Genomic DNA, 13,034 nt, shown 5'->3' with positions numbered 1-13,034 from the left:
TTTTTGTGTTCTTTCTGGAAAAAGTGAAGCTACCAAGAATAAAGAATAGTTTGTCTTTTGGAAGACTATATTTTAAAAAAAAAAAAAAAAAGCACAAAATGGAACACAACCTGTGTCTGAAATTTTTAAGAGCCCAAGTAAAATAAGAGGCTTTATGGACTCCTGAATCTATAAAGTCATATTCAAAAACAATTTCAGTTCTTTATAACAAAATTAATAATGTCTTCGCTAGTCCACCCTTGCAAAATCAAATGTACTTGGGGCAAGCAATTTGAATGCAGCTTTTTTAGTGAAAAAATGAGAAGAACATTTTTAATTCCTATGGTAAGACTGAGCAAATGGACATTATGGCAAGGTTAGCAAATTATGGTGAAAATTTTGTCCAAGAAGTGGAATGGAAATGCTTGTACACCTGTAGTACCTAGAAAAAATATTTAGAATATAATTGCAGCATTCGTTCTTTAGAAACCTCATTTAGCTCCCAGTGATGCTGGGAATGCCACTGGCTTTAGCAAACTTTGCCTTAGGCTTCCATAGATCAACAGACTAATATAGCACAATCTAACAAATTCTATATCCCCTTAATATATACATGCACTTACAGTGTGAACTTGCAAATCATTTGTTTTCTTGCTTAATGTATTGAATCAATCTGGTGGTATATGAGGAACATCTATAAATAGCTAATTCCGTATGCTAAAAATTGTTACACTAATCAGCATATATGTAAAAAGGATGGAAAAATTATAAAATAAAAAGATAGATTTCAAGCAAAAATCCTAAACAGGAGAGACTGAATTCTCATCTAGCAAAATTGGCATAGATTAATTAATGTCAGCAAAGGTGTGTTGTTTTCTGTCTTCTGAATTTAAAGGTCTGGCTCTGTAAAAGAGCAGTTAAAAGCAAAAATACAGTATGCCCTCTCCTCAATGCTTAAGTACAAAACTCTACATCTGGAAACTGTTCCTGCTGCATGGAGCTTGCTGGGATGCAGGTATCTGAGAACATTGTCACATCCTTTATATTTTGTTCTACTATTACCATTTTCATATGTGAGAGTGAAATAAGTGTATGGTATATAATTTTAAAAGGTTGGACTCAACTGATTTAAGTGAGCCACTATCATAAAGGAATCCCCGGGACAAGTGACTTAGTAGAATATATTACACATTTGCAAACACAAGCAAAGAAGAAGAAAAAGGTTATAGAAACATATCAGAGAAATGAGAAAAACAATGAAATTTGAAGTGCTTAAAAGAATAAATAAATCACCTGTTTGGGGGACTTTGCTTTACTGGATTCGCCTTGAAATCTCCCCAGACAAGCGAGACGTCGTCTCCTCTCTGGACTCCTCTTCCACTTTTTCACTTAGTCGCAGTCTGCTGAAATAGATACTTCTCCTTTTTTCTCTCTCTGTTTTTTTGCCCCTGTTCCCCTCCCTGATTTTTCAATCAGATTATTTGTGTCAAAATCTGGCGGTGAAGAAACAACCAATAGAGAAGCAGAGCCCAGAAAGTATTTGCTTATCAAAACTTTCCAGGACTTTGAAAACTTGAAGAGAATTCACGATGCCCAGCTCGAAACCCTAGGGGCAGCACCCTTCACTTTCTGGGGCAGCTTCGCTTTCTGCAGGAATACTCCTCTGTCATATTGACAAAGAGCATGACACGGTGGAATAATGTACCGAGCACACATTTGTTATTTTGTCTTTTCCTAAAAAAAAAAAAAAAGCTCTTAAGAAACCTGTATTTTTACACACATTCATCCATGCGTCGTATCTTTCACAGACACACCATCTGTCTCACATACACACACTCACATACTTCAGTCTCATAAACAAAACCATCTAGCACATATGCACAAAATTATTTTATTCCAGAATGGATCTTTAATCTCTCCAATTTCCAAGGAAAAAGGAATAAATACTTGCATGGTAATAACTGAAAAAGATGTGTGTTAATCAGCCTTCATTTTCCTAGGCATATGTGTGTGCAATCCGTACATATTTTAGGCATTGCTCTATCTATATACAGCTGTATATAGGATATAAATATAGATTTAAGAAAGCTCATTAAGCAAGCTCATTAACAAGCATCTTTGTAAAAAGCTCTTCAAGAGCAATAGTAAGAATTTGCACTTCTATCACTTGCTTTCAAAAAAGGTTTGAAAATGGGCTTGCAAATGTGAAATAATTGACTGCCAAACCCACCTGTAACAGCAGGCTGGAAGGAGGGAGAATGAAGCAGCGACTCTTCTCGGACCACGCAGTTGTTCTCTGGCAGAGGTGGGAACAGGAGCTGGAGAGCTGTGATTTTCTTTTGAGAATCCTTGGACACGACTCTTACTTGGGGACAAACAAGGAGAGCTGGTCTCCCCAAATGCTTGGGGTGGGGATGGGCAGTAATTCCTTTCTTTTACCTATCGTCTGATTTTTACAATCTGACTGTGCAAGTGCACAGTGGCCACGAGCTGTACGTGCCCCCACTCATTCCCTCCTGCACTTAAAGCACACTCAGTGCATGGCTGGAATTGGGCGAGCAAAGACGCCTTCCGAGAAGTTTATAATTTAAGATGCATGTAGGCATGCACGCAGCTGCTGAGCGCCAAGCACTGGGACATCGCCATCAGAGAAACGCCTTTATGGAGTGTTTCTGCTTTCAAACACGCTTCACGGTTTTCTACAGTCGGTTGCATTAAACCAGGACTCAGTTGGGTCCCTTTTCCTACTGCAGCTCAGGGTGGTGAGAGCACCGGGAAGCAATAACCCTTTTTTCTGCTCTGCAACAGGGTGGGCTGTCGGGTGGTGTTTCCCTGATGGAGCAGATGTGGTCCGGAGACACTTGAGACTCACAGCGGAGGCATTTTGCGTGCCACCATGGCAGGCGGTGGTGCCAGGCGTGCTGGCCCCAGCGCTCTCTGCCGGGACAGCCACAAGCCACACTCGTCCCCGCGCCCTGCCATTGCCCCATGGCACTGGACGGGCTGTGCAATGGGTTTTGATGCAACTCGGAGATAGGAGTGTAGATTTCACCCACATTGAGAAAGATTCTGATTTTGATCTTAACCCATCTTTCATTTACCAAACTTAATTAATTCTTGTTGTTTATAGAAGCAAACAATCCCTCTTCCCTCGCCCTCCTCCCCTCCCTATTTATCTAGCTGGGTTTTGCATGAAAGAAACGTTCCCAAGGCATTGTGCTAGCAAGCTGATTTGCATCCTCTTAAACACAGGCATTTGAAGGATTACATTTCCCGCTACAAAAACAAGCATTGTAACAGAAAACCAAAATGTACATTGCAGCTTCAGGGTTTCATATGAAGACAGTTACAGGAATTAAACAAAACAGGAAAATGACAAGCTGCTGAAAGGACTGAGATGTTATTTTATGAAACATTGGAGCTGACTTCTGCCAGGACCCCTGAGCACAGACTTCCCGTTGATATAAAGTGCAAATAGCTGCAGAATGTGGCTCTTAAACTAGAGACAGTAAAAGCAAGTCAGACACACACACACACAAAAAATATAGAAAACTAGTTATGCAAAAAATCTAATGGCATGTTCAGTAAAACCGCACCAGCTAGCTGTTTTGAGAGGTGCTCCAAAGAGCATTGGGCACAGTCCTTCGGAGAGGGAGGACAACTGCATCTCCCAGTGTCAGTAACCTATGCGTAGAGCAGCTGCAAATAAAACAGCTGTATCAGCTGTTCTGCTTCCCCAAGTAGTCATCCTCTCGCATCCTATAATTGCATACAAACTGATCCCTGAGATAATGGGCACAGATACTCTCTTTTATGACTATCACTATTATCACTACACTAGAATGACTAAAAAGAGATGGCGACACCGCTGTGTCTGGCTCAGCTCTCATCTGCCTCTTCTCCCTTTGTTTTAGTTTAGGAGTTCCTACGGAGCAAACAGTTGCAGGATGGGAGCACAGCCAGCTATCACCTTGGCTTGTTGTGTTCTTACTCTTCCCTAGATTTCTGTTTATTGCTCCTGTTAAACCTGTCACCACTCCTCCCCATTGAAATCGCCAGCAAAAGGTGATTTATACCAGCCGAATTTAAAAAAAAAAGTGCCAGAGGTGCGTTTTGGGCCAGAAGGACCTTTGAGCTGACCCCGTGTGGCCATTCTTATTTTACGTTCTTCCTGTTGATATAATTTTCCGTGTTCTCTCTTCGTGTTTCAGGGCCAGCAGAGAACGGAGAGTCGCAGAGGGCTTATCTGGGCTCACATAGGCTTGGTGCTGGCCCTGACCCACAGCGCAGCGACTTCTGCTTACATCTGAGGACAGTTTAATTTTGCATATTGCTGTGAGTTCTTACTACAGCATGTGCTCCAGGGCATCCTAAGTAAATAGATTATTAAATGCATAACTCGGTAATAATAAACAGGTTAATTATAACACATCGTGTCCATTCTAATGCACACGTCTTCCCTTTCAAATCTAACACCAAACCCCTCCTGTAGCATCCATGTTTTCTTTGTCAATTTGAATGTTACGGTAATTAAGTCACAGTAAAATAACACGACTAATTGCTTCCAGCTCTTTTCTGAAGCTCATCCTAATTTCCACTCTTTTCTGTGGCAGATTAAATAAACATGTCTTCTGCACAGCAGGAAAAAAAATTCCGTCATTCAGTGCAGGCTGCAATAAATATTAATTGCCATGCACGAGGCAGGACTAGATTAAAAACATGCTTGCTCCAAGCAACTCTATCTCATCCAGAAGCAGGATGACCTATTGCAGGTGTGGGGTGAGGGAACTATCTTGGCCCTGCAGGGATGAGAGCTGTGAAACACCACAACTAGCGCCACAGACGTTAAAATTCAACCGATACTTCTTGGATGGGGTTCTAACCTGCATTTATTTTCTTACACCTAGTTTCTCCCTTGCAAATTTAATGCCTGTGATTCCTACTGGCATCTGAGGACAACTCACAGGGATTGAAGAGTTAGATCAGCAGTTTGCAAAGCGCCCTCGGTGCATCCCCCTCTGTGCAGAATGAGGAATGCCGAGACCCTGCTGGTCTGGCGATAGAGATGAAAACCTGTTGGGGATGCCATACAAAACCAAAGGCTGGAGAACCTTCCCTGAGGTAATTTCCATTCTTCTTTCCTACTCTGCATTTTCCACAGGGAAAAATTACCTTTATCTAGAAGGAATGATGAAATGTTTTGTGTCATATAGTTCCTGCGTTTCAGGGGGGAAAAAAAAAAAAAAATCCTTGTCCACGGTTTGGATGAAGAAATGCTCAGGGGTCCAAAAAAGGAAGAATGAAACACACTTTGCGTATTCATCAGGTATAAAGCGATCAAATTTTGGGTGCCTGCTCCTCGAGTTTCTTTCTAGGACTGCTGCAGCACGACACAGGCGGCTGTCCCGTTAACGTTACCCCACACACATAGAGGCACTTTTGAGACCTTTTTATTCCCTTTCAGGTCATTCACGCACTTTAAAAAAAGCTGCTTCCAGTCAGGAGTCTGGAACCAGGTTCCCGGCACAGCAGCCTCAGCTGGCCCGACCCGAGGGAGGCAGGGCGGCCGGGCCGGGCCGGGCCTCGCCGACCCCCCAGGTCCCAACCCGCAACCCTGAGCGCTGCGGCCGGCGGGAAAACAGGAAAAATGGAGAAACTCGGCAGCGAGGGCCCGAGCAGAGCCACCGGCGGGGCCACCATCGTCCCCTCCGGCCGGGCCTTGTTTACCGGCCGCCGCCCGGCCCCGCCCCGCGTGACGTTCCGGCCGCCCGGGGCTCCTCGCGGCACCGCCCCCAGAATCACGCGACCTCGTCGGGTGCCGCATCGCTCCCGCGCCGTGATACCTCCGCCGCGGGAGACCGGGTGGGCGCGGCGGCTGTCACCCCACTCCCGCTCCACCACGGGGAGAAAGGCCCTTGAGGGGGAGGAGACGAGCAGGGCGGTGAGGGATCGGCGCGGCGTCGAGCGAGGAGGGGAGTGAGGGGGGGGACTAGTTTGTGCGGCGGAGGGATTCAAGGGGAGAAGCGGCCTGTGAATGGGAGGGGGGAGGGGGAGGCAGGGCCAAGATGGCGGCGCCCTGTGGGCTAGAGGAGCCCTGAGTGGTAAACAGCTGAGGGGAGGAGAAGGAGAGGTGAGTGCGCTGGGCGTCCTCCTTCCTCCCCCAGCGGGGCGAGAGCGGAGGCAATGGGGGGGGATGGAGAGAAGGAGGCAGAGACAGAGAGCGGGGGGAGGCAGGGAGAAAGGGCTCGGGGAGGAGGCGGCAGGAGAAAGGGAAGGGGCCGGGGGGATGGGGAAGGCGAGGGTGGGGGGCGATGTTTCCCCCCGCTCCGTCCTCTTTCCTTCCCTGTCCTCCCCGTCCCCTTTTCTTACCCCTCAGCCAAACTTGGTCATGCTCGCTGCCCACTCCCACCGCGGTGGGGCTGCCCGGGGCGGGGGGGCTGGGGGCGCTGCCCCCCCCAACAGACAAGGCGCCGCTTTAATTTTGCGGCGTTGATCGAAGAAGGTTCAGCGCCTCCGTTTCAAACGCTGAGTAGCGAATTCCAGCTGTCCCGTGCCTCAGTCCCTCGCTGAGGAGATTCCCTCGTCCGGGGTGCCAGCAGTTGTTAACAGACTGTCTCCTCGGTGAGGAAGGTTTTTCGTGTTTCCTTGCTCGTGGGTAGGTAACGTGAAGTCAGGATGTTGTTTACTTATCCAAGAAAACATTTTGCTTCCTGTTACTACAAAGAACTTGGAAGACTGCAGTTCTGAAGTTTTCACCCTTTGTTTGCTATGGATGCAGCCTCTATCATTGTTTTATCAGTTCAGTCAGTGCTTCTCTCCTTGTTCTTTGGATTTGTTGTGTGTTGTTTTTTTTTTTAATGAGTCTTTTACAAGGCAATGAGTGAGAGAAAGAACATGCCTTAAAGGAGCGTATGATTCAAAACCCATAGAAAGGACACAGAAACCGGGATCAGGTTTTGTGTGCAGAACTGCTGCTTCCAGAGAACCTTCCAGTGGATGCTAATACAGAAGGCTTTCATTCTTTGTTTGATCTGATCCTGTAGTTTCCTCGCATTAACTTCTGTGGCAAGTCATTAGAAATCCATCATAATCGAAGCACTACTGAAGTGATCCCATTAGGTGGAAAAGTTGTTCTTCAGTTTACATGTGTGAACAACTAGAAACTGAATCTTTGCAAACTCAGGAAGTTTTAATAATTAGTGCAAGCATTGGGAATGTATACTTCTGTCTGCAGTTGACTTTGTTTTGCTAAGCAGTAATCAGGTACTCTGCTTATCAGAAACAGCTATGCTATGTTTAAGCTTAAAATAAAATCATGGGCTTAAAATACTTTACTCAGTAAAACACTTTTTTTAGTTTGTTTTTGTGCTGTTTTATTAGTTTTTTAACAGCCTAGTCAACCCAGTACTAAATTGCCTTTATGAGGACTTGCACGGACTTAATCAGATGAAAATATAGTCGGAATATCTAATATCTAATTAAAGATAAGCTTTAATTAAAATTATTTTATCTTTGTCTGTGTTTAATCCTGGCTCCTTAACTCTTTGTTGCTTGAGAATTTACTTATATGGTGACTGATAAAAAGTAGCATTATTAAAGGGTTCCCACGTGAGATATACTGTCCAGCTGCAGATGTTTTGGTGTTTGAACATTTGACTTTAGTAACTATTTGTAGTTTAAAATGAGTGCTGGCCCTGTTTAGAGCTGGACTGCTTGGATATTGACTTGTACCAAACACCTTATATGAGCTGATGATGTGGTTACCAAAGTCAGATTCTATAAGAACTGAATAGCCTGTAACACACATGCGCACATGCATGCACAAACATCTCTCTCTTTGGAGAAGACACCTTCTGTAATAAATAATCAAAGTGCTTTTTAATGGTGGAGGCAGGGGAGAGGTACCAGATTTTATGGCATATTACAGACAGATGTATATTTTTTTGAAAGAATATTGCAGCTTAGGATCTTGGCCTTGTGTGTAGATGCTATATTTTCATGTAGTTTAATAAACATAATGAGGAGAAGTAATAATACTTCCTTTGTTAGCATAAGCATTTCTTTGGGAAGCACATTAAGATACAGAACAAACTTCTTGCAGTGGTGAACTGCTGTCACTTTCCTGGGTAGGATTCTTTTTTGGTTTTAATTAAAAAAATTACACATCACTGGGTATTGTTCTGTGTAATGCCTACGTTAATTCTTGGAGTAGCTAAAATGCCTCAACTGAGTACACTAGCTAGTTTGCAGTGGTTTCATGATTTACTGAATTGCAGCCTAACTCTTTGAATACGTTTAAAGGTTTCTCTTGGCGGCAAAAATCTGCTGCAGAGACTTAGGACATCTCACTCCTTGTGTTACTGCGAAGTCTAGAGCTCTCTGTTTACCTGTTCATAGTTTTAAAAAGATTCTTTAGGTGAACTTATTTTCCATGTGTACTGTTAATTAAATTGGCATAGTAAAACAATGCTTGTTCTTATTAATTTGTTTATTATTAATGTATGCAGTTGTGTATAAGGAATTAAAGTAATTCCCGTTCAGGTTAGTAACTGGCTTGTTAGCGTGGCTTCTGCCAAAGGGTTAAGTGTCAGCCCTACCATGTTTGGGCTTTTTTTGACATGCATTGCTTTTAAACAAGTTTCCCTCTGACAGAAATTTGATGGGTAGCAATTAGCATAGTATATTAGCACAGCATAGTTTCAAAAGAGTCGCTGAATATGATTCTCTCTCTTTGTTTGAGGTTATTGGGGTTTTGTGATCTTGCTGTTCCTGCAGCAGTTAAGCACCTGTAACAAAGTACAGGAGAATGTATATAATATCAAGTTATAACTATAAATAATTATCAACTTTTGGAGTGGGATCTCAGATCTTAAAATAACCAGGAAAAAAATGGACTACTAGAAGAAGCCGGACACCTTTGTTCTTTAAAAATTAAGAAATAAATTAAAGTAATTGTACTGCCAATTGAAATGATAAGTTTGAACTGAGGTTTAAAGTGTTTAGGTTACTATTTCTGGGTGGTAAAAAAGGGAATGAGCAGCTGCATACTTTCCTATTACCACCAGTGGTTTTTTCTCCCTACTGTCACTTCTCGTTCATTGCTTATGTCACTTCTATAGTCTTAGTGTTTAGTTTACCTGTGGAGAAAATATAAAATGAAGTATTGTTAAGAAATATAAAACCGGCTTGGATTTTTGTATATCAGATGGGGTGGAGTGAGGTGTATTCTTTCATGACAAACATTTCAAAGATTTGAGTGAGAAGGGCTGCTTTGTTGTCAGCCTGCATTTTTCTTTGAAAACAGTGATTGCTGTAAAATACTTTGTCCTCATCGATGGCCTCTGCCAAAGTAGTACCTGAGAACTTGACTTTACCCGCAGCAGAAATCAGATGGAAAAGTGTAAGTCTTGAGGTCTGGCTTTGCTTCATTGCTGTTAACTGTGGTCTTACGTTGTTGAAATCCTCCTTTTTCTCTTGTGATGGGGAATAACCATTTACTGGCATGCCCCAAATTTAATTTATGATTAATGAAGAGGGATGAAATGCTGATGTTGATCCCTCCACACCACCCCCCAGAATAAGTGCTTCTTGTGCCTGAATTTCTACGTTGTTGCAGCAAATGCTAAGGACATTCTGGGAGGAGTGTGTATGTTGAGTGTGTCCCCCTCCTCCCCACCGCGCAGAGAAGCATAACTGGCACTACCAGCTGCTTTTTCATTTGGCTTGAGATAATAATACACTGAACAGAAGAACATCTTCTCTTGACAGAAATACTTACAGAAGTCATGCTCTTTTGAAATACTCTGCTCTTTCTCTATTTATCCTTTTCCAATGAGTATTTTTACAGTCTTTTCCTTTGCTTTGAGTTTGTAGTTTAACAGTATTGTGTTGTGGTTAAATTATCTCCTGAAAAAGTAAATTTTAAACAAATTCGTTCTTGGCTTGTGGGCTTTTCCTTTTTCTTCTGTAAACTGGCTCCAAAGTTGTATTGGTACTTAAAATTAATATGTTTTATTAAAATTTGTCTTTATGAAAGTTCTTGAATATAAGACTAAGAAGTTTGCTATTGGTGTTTAAATCTTCAAGTGAGATTAAAATGTTGTATTTTCAAAGGTATTCAAACAGATTTTTTTCACTCTTTACTACCTAGTGCCTTGGATCTTTTATATAAAACTCATTTGAAAAGTTAGTGGAGAATCAGTGACTGAAAGCATATGGAAAAGTTACTTCGTTTTAATCCTGTCCGTTCCCAGTATGGCTGCAGGGATGTGGAAATTCTTCTAATAAGGGAATGACTGCAATAGCTAGGGATGGAAGCATTAAAGAGACCCTTCTTGTACACTGTGTAGTTGAGAAGAAAGATGTGGTCGTGATGTGGTTGTGATACGATACTACAAAGACTTAAGGAGATCCTGTTCACCACAGATGTGGTGTCAATCCCAGAATACTGTGGCATTCAATGGATGATCTCACTATTTTACAAGGTAATGGAAGTTCCTTAACCCAGCCTGTCCCAAGTTCCTTATCTATGAGATTTGAAAATAACATCACAAATTACTTGTGGGACTGGTCATAAATCACGCCAGTTACTGTGGCCCCTGGGAACTGTACTTCATCTACCAGAAGTGTTTTCTGATGGAAGTTAAAAGCCTGTTGCCTGTAAACTAGATACTCAGCTGTCTTTACTTTAAAAAGGTCTGACACAATTTAAGACTGTTGCTGGAATTTCCTTGTTTGTTCATTTGTGTTGGGCATCATGGACCCAGTATGATTAGAGGATCTCAGTCTTAGTCTTAAGATTTCAAATCTGTTCCTCAAAAATGACTTTACAAGAGATCCTGCATCGAGAAAGCTGTGATTTGCTCTTGTAAAATTGTGACTGTGTATAGCAAGGTGACAACACTATACTGGTGTTTATATAACTTCAGCAGATAAACTTTCCACCGAGTGAAGTACCTGTGTGTTATATTGTCCCATTTTTAGGTGTGGTTTGGAATAATTTTATTAATATTTTGCATACTGGCTTTTGGAGTAGAGATTGCTCCACTTCATGTAAAGTACTTCAGTGCGTGATCAACTGATTGACAATGTCGTTTAAACTACGCTGGATTTATTGGCACAAGGTCACTTGAGCCATCTGTTTTAATTAGTTTAGGGAGCCAGGGAAATTATTGGTTACCTATGTGAATAGTTATCGGCAACTAAGCTTGCGTTATCAGCCTTGCCTTTATCTGATTGTAGTGTTTGTGCATGCCATCAGGCCAATAGCATAAAGTTTGAAATCCTCTTACCTACTGAACACTTAAACCGGTGTTTTTCCCAACTGTCTGCAAGTGTATTGTTGAACCTGACTTCCAGAAACACACATATTTCTTGATTTCACCATGCTATAGTTTTTCCTCTGGCATACCAGAATTGGTCAAAACTTCTGTTGAGTTTTTTACTGGTATGAAGAAGATCTGGTCCATGTATAATAGTATTGCTAGAGGAAAAGAAGAAATAAAAGCATTCTTTTCACTCTGGTGGGTGACAGGGAATCAAAGAAAAGAGAGTTGACAAAGTCTTTATGGGGCAAAAAAGCAGAGACTAGTGTTTATGCTGCTTTAATTCTCAAAACAGGTTTTGCTTGCAGCTGGTTTGGGGGTGTGGTCATGCATCTCTTGTTAACAAGACTTTAAACAACTAATTCATGCTGCTTAGGAAGCTGGTTAATCTATTGCTTAATCATAGCTGAGACTGTATTCTGATAGAAATTGAGGCACCTCTATGAGCAAACCCTTTACGGTATCAGAGATAGTGTTCTCAGAAATAAAGGAATATATTACTTGTAGTAAACTATTTCCTCAAGTGTAGTTCTGCATGCATTCTGAGTATCTCAATTTAGTAAATTAAATACTACAGTGGTTACTAGAAACTAAAAAAGCAGTTGACTCCTGAAAATTAGTAACAAAGTGGAAGGTTGACTCCTTAGGTTGCATGGATGAGTGGCTTTAAACTTTTTGAAAGGATGGTGTCACTCTTGGAACATTGCTTGCCTTCTAAACAGCAAGCTCTTTGAGGAAGAAGTTGAAGCTTGGAAGACTGCACAATGTAGAAAAACAAACGAGAAAACCCCAACCAGAACCCCAAGCCACAACAAATCCTAGCCCTAATCTTTTTGGAAAGCAGAGATCCATTCTGTATTTGAGTAAAAGGCGATTGTGTTCCCCCACCCCAATTATTATCTTTAGTTGCAAGTCTTGCTTACACTACGAGCCAGTTTTAAGTCTGTAGTTTTTAAGGTCTTGCCAGCATGGGACGTGAAAAGAAATAGTATTTAAATCTGAAACACTTCAGTTAGCAGACTGCTAGCTGCTTATAGATGAACTGAAATTTTATTTGGACTGTTCAGCTATGCAGCTATGATCATTGAAAACTGCGGGAGGGGGAGTGTTCTGAAACTGTGATTACTGGAACACTTCAAGAAAGTTTGTTGCTAATGAAAAGCCTGTTGTGAGTGTGGTGCCATATTATCACCTTTGAATTTGCAATCAGTGCCAGATTAAGTAAGCTGATGTCTTGTGGCCCTAATAAAAGTGACCTTGGGCAGTTCTGCAACTACAGAGTGGTATGTTGCAAATGACAAAGTTTACTGGTAGATAAGTTAACTCCTGCTGTTCAGTAACATTGTTAAACATAAGTTTTTCAAGAAATTAGTATGTATATAAGTAATTACAGCGTTATCATTTAAAATAGAGCACTGATATACGGTCCTTGGCTAAAGTCTAACAATGTTTTGACTAGACTCTAAAGACTTAGACAATGATAGTAATTATTCTAAGCTCAGAATTTGGTTGGCTGAGAGAAGCCTTCTTTGTGTATAAGATTTTACCTACCATAAATAAAACTCTTTAGCAGCTTTTGAAGGTTCACAGTACAAAACTGTAGTCTTACGAAAGGCATGTAGTTGGAGGCAATTGCACAGCTGAACCTGTGGACAATTCTGGAAAGGGCAACTGTGTTACACTTTGGTGTTTTTCAAACTAAGGGCTGGCTTTCCTCATGCAGGAGGTACA

The sequence above is a fragment of the Phaethon aethereus genome, assembly GCF_964289735.1.
Source record: "Phaethon aethereus genome assembly, chromosome: 20".
NCBI lineage: Eukaryota > Metazoa > Chordata > Aves > Phaethontiformes > Phaethontidae > Phaethon > Phaethon aethereus.
Note: the sequence above shows the minus strand (reverse complement) of the source record.